This window comes from Haemaphysalis longicornis, unplaced genomic scaffold, assembly GCF_048455015.1.
Source record: "Haemaphysalis longicornis isolate Haplotype H1 unplaced genomic scaffold, Haemaphysalis longicornis Haplotype H1 scaffold_7, whole genome shotgun sequence".
Lineage (NCBI taxonomy): Eukaryota > Metazoa > Arthropoda > Arachnida > Ixodida > Ixodidae > Haemaphysalis > Haemaphysalis longicornis.
In genome coordinates this window covers 57,399,974-57,417,152 of record NW_027526422.1, presented here as the reverse complement: position 1 = coordinate 57,417,152, position 17,179 = coordinate 57,399,974, and positions in this window count along the sequence as shown.

Sequence of the window (17,179 nt, the reverse complement as noted above, 5' to 3'; positions counted from 1 at the left end):
TAGGCCTGCCTACTGGAGCGTTCAAATACCAGCGCTTAATACCGATGGCGCACATTTATTTTTTATTTGTAACAAAACAGAAAAATCCTACAACGGGCACATAAATACTACCAATGAATTAGATTGTTTGGTCACCCTGAATAATTTGTTAGCTGTCATCTTATCGAATGTGCTAGCTACACTTTTGTTAAAAGTAAGCTATAGTTAACGCTCAGTCATTGCATTATTGCTCTGACCACTGCAATTCCTTTTGCGATAGCTATACCGGATGTGTGCATTACAATCAGTATGTCATGGTAGCGCCTGACCCCCGGCCATAGTTCCGTGTGCTACATTGCGGAATCGTATAACAGGTTATGCTGTTACAAAATGAAAGAGAAATTTTACGCGTGAAGCATGAGATGGGGCGTTTTTGGGTAGACGCTCTTTAATTCGTCCACAGCAGTACTCCCCTCCGGAACGAGTAGCAGTAGAAGTAATGTAGCGAGTTTGGCAGCCAGTACAAGTGCACCTTCGAAAAAAAAAGCAGATCTGAATGAGACAAAACTGCCGAACAAGCAGAAAAGATAATCGCTGGGCGAATGGGACAGTGTGAGGTGCCGGCCTGGCTTTCTGCACGTGTCATCTGCTTTGTTACTGTTTCTGCTTGCAAGAGAAGGTCTCGAGGGCTGCAGTTTCTTCCTAAGGGATTAAGTGCGCACCTTAACAGTTTTCCCTGACATATCTGATGTTATTTGTATCTGTAAAAATGGAACTTGTCCAGTTTTCCTCATGAACCTACCACGGAACTCACTTCCTTTGCATTGATGACACGTTTGGTTGTGGAAGGCAGGGCAAAGAAAAGTATAGAGCAATATCCCCGTTTTGGTGCTTTTTTTACTTATTCGGTTTTATTTACTTTTTGCGTAATGATTTAAAACGTGATTCGCCTTTTCTTTTTTGTTGTTTTCCGTGTAAACATATTTAAAAAAAACTCGCGCATTTGATGCCCCGTGCTCTATCTCTGCTCCGAGGCGCAGCTTATGTTGCACGCCGGCAGACTTCTTTTAACCAGCTGGTGATTGATTGATTGTGGGGTTTAACGCGCCGACGTGACGCAGGCGATGAGGCGCGCCGTAGTGGAGGGCTCCGGATTAATTTTGACCACCTGGGGATCTTTATCGTGCGCCGAAATCTCGTACACACGGGCGTTTTTGCTTTTCGCCTCCATCAGAAAAGCGGCCGCCACGGCCGGGAACCGAACCCGCGACCTTGTGCTCAGCAGCGCAATGCCTTAGCCACTGAGCCACCGCGGCGGGTCAGCTGGTGATATTAAACGTGAATCAAAACTCGATACACGGACGTTCTCGATTTCCATCTACTTCAGAAAAACGGTCGTGGGGAAGGGAGATCGAGGCCACTTGTGGTCAGCAGCAAACGGCTTAGCCACTGAGCAGCTCCTGCGGTTACACTCATCAAGTATTAACAATTTGTAGGTGTCGAACCTTTTAAACAAATTATGAAATACAAACCGTTTGCACACATTGCGTATGGGCTTTCGCTGTTGCGCAGTGGAGCACTCCTGCAGCCCGATCGCTCCAATAAAGTCGTAGCTGGGGAAAGGCAAAGTCGTTTTATATTCCCTGCAAGCTACAGAGAATGACATTTCGTTTGGTCAGCTTGCACTACGCTCACGCTTACAGCAGCAACAGACCATTGCTACATTGGTGCTCATTCATTTCCCCTGTTGTTACATAGAGCGCGATAGTGTTCAATTGTCTGGAGGGGAAAGTGCGCGAGCGGGTACGAAGTTGATGGTACGTGAAAAAAAAGCCTCAATTGCATTGACTGTGCAATATCAACAATGGAGGGTCGAACCGTTTCAGCATGAAGCGGTAACCGTTATTAGATGTAACGCATCTCATGCTCGCCCCTCTGTCCTTCCTGCGTCTGTCCGGCGTTGTCCGTACAGCCGCGCCTCTCCTCCTCTCCTCTCTCCGATAGCGAACACTCTCTCCCAAACAGCTGTGGGTTGGCGCAACGCGCTCTCACTCCGTTGCTAGGCGCCGGTAGGCGGCGCTGCGCCTGTGCAGTACTCTCTCTCTCCGCACTCTCCTCTCCTTCGGGCGCTGTGAATATAAAGCGGCATGCCGCGCTCCGACGGTCTCAGTCGACGGTCGTCCGCGTTACGCTTGCACTCTCTCGCAGTGCTCGACGATTGCTTGATGCAATCGTCGAGCCCCTAACTGTGCACTTTACGGACCACAAGGCACTCATTCTCGTCTGCAATAAAGACCGTACCTGAGCATACGTGTACTGCATGTTGATTGCATGGTGAAAATGGAAAATTACGCCCACCTCCCCTTCGCGTAAGAATCCCTGCCTACAGTCAAACCCGTTTATAGCGAACTGTAATATGCACCGCGATTAGTTCGATATATCCAATAGTTCAATATAGCCGAACCCGGCTATAACGAGCGTATTGTTACGAGTTCGCAATCCGCAGGAGCCCCCCGCCTACCCCCCCCCCCCTCACCAACTCCGCTACCCGCCTATGCAGAAACGAACACAGTACAGTAGCCATTACCATACCAAAATAATCCAGTTATTGCAATTAATAAAGCTACTTTCCGCCTTAACGGCCCAGGTTGCAAAAAAAGCGGTGATTTTTGTTTTTACTTTCGTTTTGGTGGTTTCAACTAGCATAGCATTCTCTACACGAAACATTGTTTGCACCAGTTCGAGTCCGCGTCCCCAAAAATCTATGAAGCGTTGGCGGAGCACATCGACTGCCGAAACCTCTTCATTATAAGCGTCTGACGGATTTCACTCGTGACATCGGGAACGCTGGCGAGCTCTTCCCACAGTTCACCGATGCAGCTGTCTTTGTCCGGACTCGCTGACAGGGCGAGTTCCGTCGCTAGTCCCGCGCGTCGGAAACAGTTACGGAAAGTATTGGGCGTCACGTCGCTCCGTGCGAGGCGCAATGTCTCAGTCGCGGCTCTTGCTTCGTGGTCGCGGCAAATCCAAATCTCAATCGCCGCTCCGAGATCATGCATTTCAGCGGCCATTCTAGGCACCCAGAGTTCGATTTATCGGATGTGAACTTCGTTATAAGCAATATTTTCCCTATTTATTTCCGTAACTGAATTATTTTGTTCGATATATACCATAATTCGCTCTATCCGGGTTCGTTATAGCCGGGTTTGACTGTATAAGCGTAATCAATACGATGGAAAACCCCAATGAAACCCCCCCATGAGATGCGTTACATCACACCAGGGTTCCCGCGAGGAGAGGTGGTGTAATGTTTTTCTTTTTTCGATTCAGTTCCGGTTCGACACCCTAATATATATATATATATATATATATATATATATATATATATATATATATATATAGCGAGGGAACGCTCGCGGCGACTCTAAGAAGCTCCCTGACCAGCGCCGCACTAAAAGCATACTGGCAAACCTGCAGCGGCCACAACGCCCCGAGGGAACGCTCGCGGCGACACTAAGAAGCTCCCTGACCGGCGCCGCACCAACAGCATGCCACGCCCAACCTCCGCATCTTCAGCGACCGCCGAGCCCACGAAAACCAACAGCAGCGCGTCCGCCGGACCTTCCGGGGTCCAAAATCCAGCCCTCCGTGCCACATGCCCTTACAACCTTCGAAAGAATCGGCATAGCAGCAACTGACTACAACACAAAAAAACGGGTAACGCGGCCTCCTTCCCCGTTTCAAGACAGTTTTTAAAGCTAAGAAAAATCACCGAAAAGCGCATACGTTCCGAATTGCACGTTTCCGCTCTTGCACAGTACTTGACTGCCGCGGTCGCTCCCAGGGGTCTTAGGATTAGAATAAAACCTGCTACTACCGAACTCGCCCCGTCCAACATGAATAAGTGGAAACAGGTACTCGATAAAGCATCCTTACAATTAACTGAAATAATCCTCAATCACTACGAAACTACGGCCCATTCTCTCCGAAAGAGGAACTACTTAGTCAGGAACTAAGCAAAAGAGAGTTGAACCTTTTAAGCAACTACGAATCTAAGACGGCCTCCGCCATATCCCGAACAAAAGACCGAAAGTTTAACCGAGATAAGATTTCTAACATGGCCACATGCGTAAAAACCTAACAAGCTCCGGCACTAGTAACTGCCCCAACTCTGACAATACGGCCGATAATGTTACTACGACTGTAATAAATGCTTCGACTACTGCACCCCAAACAGTTCTGTTAAACCCCTGTACTAATATTTTTCCCTCGCCTGCCGTCACAAAAGAAAACCTTACCGGGAATGTACTGAACCTTTCAAGTATAACCCTCTCCCCAGCTCAGATGAACGTCTTGTCAAAGGGCCTAAACTTTTGCCCGGCTACTGGTGGTTTTGATGAATTTCAACTTTTTAAGGACTTAGATAACTTAGCCAGAAACATGAGACTACGAGAATACTTCTACGATCACCCCGCGACGGAAGAAGCCCGCAGAACCCTACCTAGCTATGAGCACTGGACCCCTCTCACACAACGTGATAGTTGCCTCGACATGTACATCAAAGCTGTCCAACGCGATGTGCGAAAAGCTTACCAAACACAAATTTCTTTCCACCACAACATGACTACCAACGAAAAGAAAGCCCTAGAGGAACTCGCAAGCTGTCCCGACATAAGTATTAAACCTGCCGACAAGGGGGGCGCAATCGTAATCCTTGACAGAACCGACTATGTTAACGAGGCCAATAAGCAACTATCAGTATCGACGTTCTATAAAGCACTACCCAATGATCCCACTCAAGATTATAAGCAAATTGTCAAAGATAAACTTGCTGAGCTTGTTAAAAATAAAACAATAAATGAAACCACGGCACGTTCCCTGATCCCCTTAAGCCCAGTAGCCGGTAAATTCTATCTTTTCCCAAAGATTCACAAGGTGAACAACCCAGGGCGCCCCATTGTTTCTGGCATTGGCACTGTTACCGAAAACCTCTCGCGCTATGTGGATAATCTCATTTGCGACATTCCGCCCAGCTTTCCCTCCTTCATAAGGATACCAATGACTTTCTCTCAGACATATCAAAAATTGATATTCCTGATAACTGCCTTCTAGTCACCCTTGATGTTGCGTCACTGTATACTAACATCCCCCATGAAGATGGCATCGCCGCTGTATCCCTTGCGTATGAGCAGTCATCGTGCGACAAACCTATCGATTCTTCTGCTCTCGAAACATTCCTTAGGCTTATTCTTGAACTTAACAATTTTGAGTTCGACGGAGTTCATTATGTGCAAGTCAGCGGAACGTCAATGGGAACTCGAATCGGACCTAACTACGCTAATATCTTTATGGCTCACCTCGAATCAAACTTTCTTGACACCCAAAATTTGAAGCCAATGTACTATAAAAGGTATATTGATGACATATTCATGATCTGGCAACACGGTGAGGCGGAGCTCCTCACCTTCATTGAGGCATTTAACCTAGCCCATCCTAGTATTTCCCTTGCTGATTCCTATTCGGAACACAGTGTAAACTTTCTGGACGTCACCGTTACTACCTTCCAAGGTCGGCTTCAAACTAAACTGTATAGAAAACCGACAGACACGCGGCAGTATTTGCACTTCCGAAGCAGCCATGTCAGACACTGCAAGACAGCAATACCTTACAGCCAAGCCCACCGATTTAGGAGAATTTGCTCAAACCAAGCCGACTTTGACTCAAACTGTCGAGAACTCAAGACCGCCCTCCTGAATAAAAAATACCCGGAAAAAGTTATCGACGACGCTATTGTGCGAGCCAACCAATTAGACCGTAACGAAATCTGTAAGAAAAAAGCCCCGAACGGGAACCCGCAAACTAACTTAGTTTTAACCCACTCATCCTCCGCTCCAAGAGTGTCAACCGTGCTAAAAAAACATCGCAATATCCTAATGCAAAGTGACCGCTTAAAAAGCATATTCCCCGAACCACCACGCGTTGTCTACCGGCGTAATAAGAATTTAGGTGACTTTCTTACTAACTCTCGTATCAACCGACCGGCAACTACTGGCTGCATGCCCTGCAATAAACCCCAATGTAAAGTATGCCCACACATGACCACTACACAGCGCGCCACCAGCACGGCTTCAGACTACTACGTAAATATAAAAGGTAACTTTAACTGTGACTCCGCTAATGTCGTATATCTTCTAGAGTGCACTGTTTGTAGGCAACAATATATCGGCCAAACTGAAACTCCCTTCCGAATACGGTTCAATAATCACCGCTATCATGCAAAAAATTCCCCGCATTTCCCCGAGGGGAAGAATGTGAAAGTGCGAATGCACGAGTTGAATTTGCGCGGTTCGGTAATGTTCGCGAAAGAGAGATCACACACACACACACAACTACAAAGAAAGAAAGATGCATTTATTCACAGACACCTATTTGTGTTGTCGTTGTACTTGATTGCTAGAGCGGATCTCAGCTTTGAAATTTCGTGTCAGTACTCCTTTAAGCGGGTGCATTAGCCCTTCTCACGCCCGATTCCTGGCCAATCCCCCACGTGGGTATGTGCCATGTCAGCGGCCAGGCAGCGCGCCCATCTTTGAAATTTCGTGTCAGTACTCCTTTAAGCGGGTGCATTAGCCCTTCTCACGCCCGATTCCTGGTCAATCCCCCAAGTGGGTATGTGCCATGTCAGCGGCCAGGCAGCGTGCGCCCATCTCCCCCCGTTGCTAAGGAAGACGAGGAGCGCGCGCACCCGCAGCTGTTGCTATGCGGACTACGGGGGCGGACGATTCAGGCTCGCTTAAGAAGTGCATTCGCACTTAAAAAGCTGCCCTTATTTGCCCCTGTCAAGACATGTGAACAGTCCCGGGCATGTATTTGAACATCTTAAAGCAACGATTTTAGAATCCGCCTTCAAAACGTACCACGACCGCGAGGTTCGGGAATCTTATTTCATTTATAAGTTTGGGTCAGCCACACTTCGAATTAATGAAAGTTACGGAAAACTAACGTGCTTATCCCTCGATTAAAATTAGCGGCTTCATAATTTTTATAACTATGTTCATTATTCCTACCCTCGAGGTTGCCATCAGAATTCGCAGAAACTCTCCTAATACAGCAGCTTTATTAGCCTAATGCGGCTCAACAATGCCATTTGTCCTGGGGAAGGAGGCCTCGTTCCCACCACCACTTAAGAATGTTGAACTCTTTGTGATCTATTCATGTTTAACCTTTTGTGACCCTACCTATTTACTGTTCAATTGCTAGCTTCTGTGAAATGCTCTTTTGTGCCCCCTATCTATTTTATTCATCCGCGGGGGGCACACCCATCTTCGCTTCCCCCCGAACCAGTCTCCCCAGCCACTGAATACCTTACTGTATACTCTTCCCTTTCTTTTCAAACCGCGGTTGTCCAGTTTCCCCCATTGTCTGAACTTGCAGCCCGCGCGGCATACGTTGACCCGTCATGGTGCAACCTTGAACGCTGCATTGTTATCACGACCCCTTTTTCTCTCTCTCGCTCCTCCCCCCCCCTTTTTATTTTTCTTGTTTGTTTGTTGATGTTGTAACATAGGCGTAGCCTGACTGTATGCACACTCTCCATTTCCGAAACATTTTCCGCTCTTTCTCAGTTTTATGCAAACCTATATAAGAAATGTGTTCAAAATGTTTGCGACAGCAAAATCATGTAACTTAACTCTGATGAAGGCAAGTCCCGTTGCCGCTACGTGAGTAAACATTGTTTGTTATTGTTCTTACTGTGTATCCGACTCTTTACTTATACTATTTCTGCGCGCTTTGTGAGTTTATCTTTCTCTAAATTTATATATATATATATATATATATATATATATATATATATATATATAGTATAAGTAAAGAGTCGGATACACAGCAAGAACAATAACAAACAAGGTTTACTTACGTAGCGGCAACGGGACTTGCCTTCATCAGAGTAAAGTTACATGATTTTGCTGTAAAATCATGTAACTTTACCCTGATGAAGGCAAGTCCCGTTGCCGCTACGTAAGTAAACCTTGTTTGTTATTGTTCTTGCTGTGTATCCGACTCTTTACTTATACTATTTCTGCGCGCTTTGTGAGTTTATCTTTGTCTAGATTTATATATATATATATATATATATATATATATATATATATATATATATATATATATATATATATATATATATATATATATATACATAATGTACTGGCAGGGCTAAATACGTTTTTTGTGTCTGTGTGCGCAGCGCTACCTCTGAGATCACCGCCACGAAAGAGGACAAGAAGCGCTTCATTCGCTACGCCGTCGTGATGATTCTCCTCCTGTTGTTGCTGAGTGGCATTGCCTTCCTGCTTACCATCGCCACTCTTAATATTCGTAAGTGCGCCGCCAATACGGAGCCACTTTGGCCCTCGGAGAGAAGGCATTTACACCTGGACTTCTGCCTTCGGTGGTTATGTTGCGAGATCCCATGCTGAGTTTACGGAAAGTAGCATTAGCACTGATAACAAATAATCGAGCCACCAAATACCCTGCCAGATTGGATTGGAAAAACGTTTATTTGACCTGCAGTAAAGCGCGCGCGCTTTAGACGCGGCCTACGTCGTCTTCTTGGCGCGCCTGCAAGTGTCTCGACTCGCCTTTTAAGGCTCGCCGAGTCCCTGCCTGGCTAACGCCTCGATGACCCGCTGGATGGCCTTGAGTTGCGTTTCTTGGTCTTCTGTCCGCGTCGCCCATTCGAGCGGCGGCGGGAACATCCGTCTTCGTGCTTCATCCGGATGCTTTTTGCAATCCCACAGAATGTGTTCCATGGTGGCTCTTTCGTCACGGCACACCTTGCACTTGTCGTCTGGGTACGCGTCCGGGTACACCTTGTGTAGTACTGCTGGGTTCGGCAGCGTTCTTGTTTGTAGCTGTCTGAACAGGACAGCCTGTCTCCTGTTTAAGCTCTTGTGTGGTTGTGGCAGTTCTCTCCTTGCCAGTCTGTACAGTTTGGTGATTTCATCGTATCCTGTCATTCTGTCTTTGTTGATGTACCACAGCTCCGGGCATTCCTCTCGGCCGCGGTCCGTTAGCTCTCGCGCCCGAGCATTTGCCGTTTCGTTGTGGTTTGTGTTTTCCTCCGATACTTTTCCGGTGTGTGGCGGTATCCACGTGATTCTGACGTTTCGTTTTTTTATTTCTGTTGTCTCTAGGATGTTGATGGCCTTAGGGCTGATCCTTCCTTTGGCATAGTTCTTGACTGCTTGTCTTGAGTCACTGACGATTGTCCTGCCGTCTTGATCAGCAAGGGCCAAGGCAATGGCTATTTCTTCGGCTTCTTCAGCCTTCTTACAGTTCACGCTGGCTGCTGTTCTTGTTTTCCCTTCGTTGTCCACCACTACTATGGCATAGCTGTCTCTGTTGGCGTACTCCACCGCGTCCACGTATCTGACATATGTATCCGTTGCGTGCGTGTCCACCATGGCTTTCGCTCTGGCTTGCCTTCTGCCCGCGTTATGCTCTGGATGCATGTTCCGAGGGAGAGGGTCCACTTTGATGAATCTTCTGGCTTCATCCGGTATTGAGCATTTGGGGCCTTGCTGTCTGTGATACGTTATGTTTAAATTGTCCAGAATTCTTCTTCCGGCCTTTGTTGTAGTGAATCTCTCCAGTTGGGCTGCACACTGCGCTTCCGCTATTTCGTCGAGCGTGTTGTGCATGCCTAGCCGGAGCAGTCTCTTCGTGCTCGTGTTTTCCGGTAGTCCTAGGGCCGTCTTATACGCTCTTCTGATGAGCACATTGAGCTTGTTCTTCTCGCTTTGGTTCCATCTGTGATACGCTGCCACGTACGTGATATGGCATATTACAAAGGAGTGGACTAGCCTTGTGAGGTTGTCTTCTCTCACTCCGCCTCTCCTGTTCGTGATCCGTTTGAGCATTCTTAGTGCGTTTGCTGCTTTGCCTGTTATTCGTGTGATTGTGCCGCCGTTTGTTCCGTGTGCTTCGATAAGCATACCGAGGATTCGGATCTTGTTGACTGTTGGGATTTCGTTGCCGTCGCCGGTTCTGATCTTGATTTTTTCGCTCTCTCTGTTCTTGGTTCGGTGCGCTTTCGTTGGCTGGTAGATAAGCAGCTCTGATTTGCTCGGAGAGCATCTCAGGCCCGACCCTTCCAAGCTTTCTTCTATCGCCTCTACCGCCCTTTGCAATGTGGCCTCAATGTGCGCGTCGCTTCCGCCATTCACCCACAGTGTAATGTCGTCCGCGTAGATTGTATGGCACAGGTCTTTGATCTGGATCAATCTCTTGGCCACTCGGATTATCACAAGGCTAAAGAGCATGGGCGAGATGACTGCCCCTTGTGGGGTGCCCTGGCTGCCCAGCTCCTTTTCGTCTGCCTGTAGTTCACCTGTCCTGAGTTCCGCTGTTCGGCCCGTCAGGAAGTCCTTGATATATTGGTATGGTCGTTCTCCCATGTTGAGCTCCGACACTTGTCTTAGGACCGCCGCATGCGTGACCTTGTCAAAGGCGCTTTCCAGGTCTAGTCCTAGTATGGCCTTGTTGTCTCTTGTTTTGTCGTCAATGATTTGATGTCTGATTTGGATCATTGCGTCTTGTGTGCTGAGGTGCTGTCGGAAGCCGATGATTGTTTCCGGATACAGCTCATCTCCCTCGAGGTACTCTTGCCACCGATTGTGTAGGACGTGCTCCATGGCTTTGCCCAAGCAAGATGTTAGTGCGATTGGGCGGAGGTTGTCCGTGCTCAGTGGCTTTCCTGGCTTGGGGATGAGGATTGTCTTGGATTTCTTCCACTGTTTTGGGAGCTTGCCGCTTCTCCAGCATTTGTTGTAATATGCTGTCAGGTTCTCGATGGATTTGTCGTCGAGGTTCCTGAGGATCTTGTTGGTGATGCGATCCGGCCCGGGCGCCGACCTGGTGTTTAGGTAGTGCAGCGCCGTCCGTACCTCTTTGACTTCGATGTCCCGATCGAGGCGCTCGTTGGATCGGCCTCGGTACGGGCCGTGCACCACCGTGGGCGTCGTCGGCACGTACCTGTCTCTCAACTTCTGTGTGACAGCTTCGGCTCCATTCTCAGTGACTTCCCGGTGCATAAGTTTGGCCAGTCTGTCTCGTTGATGCGACTTAGTCTTGGTTTCATCCATGAGGTGTTTGAGGAGATTCCACGCCTTACCGTTGTGTAGCTGGCCGTCGACCCCGCAGCACATCTCGTTCCATTTTTGGTTGCTCAGGATTCTGCAGTGGTTTTCGATTTCTTTGTTGAGTTCAGCCACTTTCTTTCGCAGTCTTCTGTTAAGCCGTTGCTTTTTCCACCTGTTTTGGATGGCTTTTTTCGCCTCGATCAGGTGTGCCAGCCTGCTATCCATGGCTTCCGTTTCCACGTCCGTTTCAATCTCCTTTGTTGCCTCTCGCACGTTGCGTGCGATTTTGTCGGTCCATTCGTCGATGTCGTCTATCTCTTCGACGTCCGCTTCTTCTCGGTCCCTGATCTTCCTGAACTCCGACCAGTCGATCCACGTGTATTTCTTTACGTTGTTCTTCTAGTCGGCCGGGACTGGCACCGTGATTTCCACTATTACATGATCACTGCCCAGGTCGTCTCCAGTGTTTCTCCACTTGATGACTGCGTCCGCGTCGTTCTTCACGAACGTAAGGTCTGGCGTGGTGTCACTCGATATCGAGTTGCCGATCCTCGTCGGGTACGCTGGGTCCGTGATTAGGATGTAGTCGAGCTCGGTTGCGTCTTGTGCTAGATTCCTGCCTTTGACGTTGTTTTTGAGGTAGCCCCACGATTGGTTCATCGCGTTGAAGTCTGTGCAAGCGAGTAGTTTGGAGAGAGAGAGAGAGAGTAAATGTTTATTGAAAAAGGAGAAGAGGTCGGCCTGAGAAATTTATCTTGGGCCTGCTACTTCCCTCTGGGGGGAGGGTACTGGGGACAGAAAGAGAAAGGAATGAATATGGAAGGTATTGGGAATGACAATAAAAGCGACAAATGAACTATGTACAAGCAGTAAACCAATAAACGTCTCACGTACAACGGGGCGCTGAATCAGATGACAACAGTTCACTTTTAAGCACATGACTATCATCCATGAAAAAAAAAAAAACTGCTCAGACATTGGAGTCTTTAGCGATGTTTCCGGCCTTGTGGAGCAGTGACTTGAATCGCTGGTGCTTCTGGGACGGGCTGCTATATAGGTTCAGGATGAATAGGCTCTTTTTGTTGTTCTTGGTCGGTATAATTTCCGTGTAGACGTGTTCAATCTTGTTTTTGATTTCGTGTTCCAAAAAAGTCAGTCCTTTTCTGACCAGCGTGCATAGGCCTCTTCCACCTGCCGGGCCCACTTGCACTCTGTATCCGGGAAGGGTTGGCGTTGCGGTGAGCGTTTCTTGTAGTAGGATCACGTCCGGCTTTTTCTTGGCGTGTTCGATGTGCTGCTGTAGTACTGACCGCTTTAGTTCGAGGCCGCGGCAGTTCCACTGCCATACGGTTATGCTTGGTGGATCGGTGGCCATGGTTGTCCTGATTGGTAGTTGTTGCCGGGTTCTTGGTTGATCTGGTGCATCACCGGTGCCATCATTTGATCTATGCTTGCTCTCATGTCTGCCAGTATGCTGTCTTGCTGTTGAATCTTTTTTTCGAGGGTTTCCGTAATCCTCTGGATTGTCTTGTTGAGTTGCTCCCGGATGTCGTGTATTGTTACTTTTTCTTCTTGTTCTTCAATAAGTCGTTTCTTTGCTGCTGGCCCCTCGTTCGTCTCTGTTATGACCTTGCTGATGCTTGGTTGGTCTGTCAGTTGCTGCCTGTCAGTCAACTCTCTCTTGAGGCTGTTCACGCTTTGGGTGAGTTGCTGAATCATCGCTCTCAGCTCCGCATTTTCTTTGCGGATGTCCTCGTTCTCTTTGCGTAGTATACCTATCATCTCTTCTTCCTTGCTCTGGATTCGCTGTTTCTTGTGTCCCGCGCTCTTCTCTGGGTTTCCCGTCTTGCCGCCAGTGACGCGCACCGTGTCTGCCCAGCTCACTTTTTCTCCGGATGGCGATCGTCCACGTCGAGCGCTGTTGTCGCGGCTTTGCCTTCTTTGTTTGCTATTGTCCCGTGATTGCGAACGGTTCCGAGAAGGCGTCCTTGGATTATGCGCAGCTGGAGTGTCGAGCGGTGGAAAATTCCACGCTTGCGTCAGCTGTTCTTCTGCTTTGCGCCTTTCCCACTGCCGCTTACGCACCACGTACGGGGTCTTATATCTTGCTCGGCACTGTTTATCTCCTGTGAGGTGCTTATCGCCACAAAGCTTGCACTTTGGCGTGCACGTATGATCTTCTTTGGGGTTTTTCTCACCGCAGCCTCTGCATGCCCGCTCGTTTGGTGTTGGGCACACATCTTTACGATGTCCTACTCGGCCACATTGGTGGCACACGTCTACTTGTTTGCGATAAAGCTGACACTTGATGAGGGCGTTTCCATGCCTGACATAGTTGGGAACCTTGCCTCCGCTGAAAGCTACGATGACTGTTGTTGACGTTCCGATGCGTTTAGCGCCCAAGCCTAGCGGGTTCCGTTCGTTGACGATTCTTGCGTCTATGTCTCTCGGCGTTTCGCTGAGCGGGATGCCTCTAATTACTCCTTTAACTGTGTCGTGCGGGGTCGTGCGATATGTGCTCACCTCGTGTTGGTTTCCGCTGACGACGATGCCTTGAATACCTTTATAGCGTCTTGCGTTCTCTTCTTTCGGCGTGCTGATGACGACGATGTTTTGTTGCGCGTTTATGCACATCGTGTCTTCCTTTCCGGCCTCCTCGGTGATCCCGGCTGCCACGTGTATGGCGGCCATTACGTCAACTAGTCCCATCTTCGCCACGTGTATTCCGCCTCGTGGTCGGACTACAATCTTGGTTTCCTCCCTTGGTATCGCCGGCATCCTCACTGCTTTGATTGCCGAGATCCTCGTATTTCTTGCCTGCTTTTCGGTTTTGCGTCTGTCGTCCCCTTCGTTGGTGGTTCCCGTCTTCTTCTGCCGACGCCTGGCGTATCGCTCGCCTGCGGTTCTCCATCCTCCTTCTTGGTTGACATCTTCCGGTGGGATTTCCTCTCCCTCCCCTTGCACATATTTTCCATGGCCCTGGTCTTGAGTGCAGGTTTCCATCTCTTGCTGTAATGACGCTCCCTCAGGCGTGCCCAGACTCGCCGCCAGCATGGCGGCCCGTCTAGTCGTTCCTCATTAGGCTTAGCGTTGCGTCGTCCAGCACTGACAGAAAAATCTAACAAGGCCGCAAATTTTCACTTGCCTGTTGGGATTTTGGTATCCACTGATGTCGCTTAACTCCCCGAACACGCTGATAAAGGTGGATGACCGTTGTGGCTAATTAGCACTGCATAATGAACCATCAATTGCGGAGCCGATGCGAGACACGTCCACTCACTTCGGCGATCGCAGCGCCACCCTGCCAGACGGATTCGCGCAGGGATGTCCTCCGAATGCTTGTCGCCGTAGATGATCCAATCACAAGAGGGCGCTAATGTAACAGTGGTCGCCCGCCCCCTTCCCTCCCCCGCATGGGTGGGAACAGACGTAATGCTAAAGTTTATTCGTGGCATACCTCGGTAGCAGTAAACTTGCAGGCTGCATGTATTAGAAGGGTATCATTATCGTTCTTGTCGCAGTGTATTTTTCAGCACGGCGAACAGTGGCGAGTGCGTCGAGAAATTCGATACGTCACGAGAAGCGTTAAAATGATCTATACCCCTCACGAAGAAGCCACCAGCTCTAAGCGCAGAGAACGTTGCACACGCACGAACTGCGGCTGCCCCGTGCCAGCCGCTTCCTCGGCCGGCCCCTCATGCGCAGTACTGGAAAGTCAGCGGTATCTGGTGCAACATCCCCGGGCTCCACCTACCCCCGCCCCCTTCCCCCTTCTATAGAGTGGCTTTGTCCGCCTCTCGGTCACGATGCGCGGAGGCCAGTGGTCATATAGTTTCTCGCTATATACACTAGAGAGGAATCTGGCGCTAGCGTCTATGCGGCTCACATCAAGGCTGTCTGTGTAGTAGTCATGGACCGCCATTACATCATCCCCTCGCCTTAGTTTCATCACAGTCTTTTCATCATTGGCTTGGATTGAAACGTTTTCATGAACGCAAATTTAAACAAAGGGCCACAAAAACGCAAAGAATAGTGTGCAATTATGTACGTGGAAAATAAAACGGGCTGTTTTAAAAGTGAGAAAAAAGAAAGTAAAGCATATTTTTTCCGGAATGGTTGTGCCTGCTATTCTTCAGGCCAAAGTGGTAGTTACAAATAATATTTGGGGGGAATCTCGTTAGAGACTGTTATTTTATTAATTTTACCATTGTTTCGAATAATAGGTTGTTTCAAGAATTTGGAAAGCTTTTTGAGCGTGCCTATGAAAACGTCGTCTTCGTGGCGAACCAGTGCACCGACCGTCAGGTACATTTTAACAAAATTGGCGCCTTTTGACCCTGAAGCCCGCGCGCCATTAAGCACAATCGTCAATACAGTTTAACAAAACTTGTTGATGAGCGAGTTGGTTTATACTTGAAGAAAAAAGAAAACGGGGCGTTAAACAGTCGCGGACGAAGACAAGATAGGACAGATACAGGCGCCCGTATCTGCCATATCTTGTCGTCGTCAAAGTACGTTTTGGTCATGGTCATGCCGCATTCGAAGGACGTATGACTGAGCAGGTAATATGCCGCCGCGAAAGTTGCAGCTCACGAAGAAAAAAAAAAAACGCACTTCACGGAAGACAAGATACGACAGATACAGGCACCCGTATCTTCCGTATCTTGTCCTCGTCGAAGTATTTTTTTTTTTGGTGAGCTACAACTTTCGCGGCGGCAGATTACCCGCTCAGTCATACGTCCTTGGACTGCGGCATGACCAAAGTCAGGTACGATCACGAAGTGCTTGCCTTTTCACCGAACACGGCTACCACAGAACAGGGAGCATTTCGGCTTCCTCGTAGATCGTAGATGTGTTAATGCATAGTGAAGAAAGCAAATCCTAAAAACCGCTTAAGAATCCAATCATCATGCCAAGCCCAAGTCAAACAGGGAGGTCTTCCCATAAACCCACACGACGACATGAATTACCAGGGGCCGAATTCTCTAAAACGGCGGGACGTCGCTTTGAAACGACGGGGTAGCGCCATGCAAATGCATGTGTTCTGGGGTTGGGGCCGTCGCTTTGAGGACGGTGTGCACACAGTAAGAGCCGCAGAAAAGCACTGTGGCAAGGGCGCGAAGCGACGCCCACTGCCCCCCATCGTTTCACTTGTCGCTTCGCGCCCTTGCCACAGTGCTTTTCTGCGGCTCTCACTGTGTGCGCACCTTCCTCAAAGCGACGGCCCCAACCCCAGAACACATGCATTTGCATGGCGCTACCCCGTCGTTTCAAAGCGACGCCCGTTTTTTAAAGAACTCGGCCCCAGGTGCAGTTTTCTCTCTAGTATATTTACTAAGAAACTCTATGCCAGTGGTATCTGCTGTAAGATAAAAGTCATCGCCACATCGAGCAAGCATGAAACAGCAGCAGCAGCAGCCGGGAAAGGTGCCAAAAAAGGCTTCCTTATAATAAGTTACCATTATTTTTAAAGCTCGTAATTCTCGCCGCCGGTTATTATTTGCTTGTGCGACATGGGCAGTGGACAGGCTCACAACTTCACTTTTTGCCACTACCTGTCTGTACCTGTTTGATTCCTATTAGCCTAAGCGGCGTTTCAAGTGTTGCCTTTTAGAGCGCCCTAGAGCTATCTTGGCTAACTGAACAATTTACGGCCACGCATGTATGAGACCCACTGTTTGGGCACTTTTAAAGTTGAGATAGGTCGTGGGGGCTTCGAATAACGCGAAGAACTTTCAAACGCTTTCGAAAGGAATTCACTCTCCATATAAGAGCAATTCAGGGCCGGTTCGTGCGATTTTTACTAGGTCGTCATCATTCTTATGTCTGGGATAAGAACGTGTGCTTCAATTAAGTACGTTGGCTGAGCGGTAAATTTCTAAATAAACAACGTGCACGCGAATGTATTTGTTTCTAGTGGACAAAGACGATGACGGTAAGTATTTCGCTCGAGTTCATTTTTCCCTGCACTATTGCTTACCTCTGCCGTTGTCAACAAAACTTTCTGAAGCCTGTGTTGTGGATATTCAATCATCAAACGTCTGTTGTAAAGCCTCCCG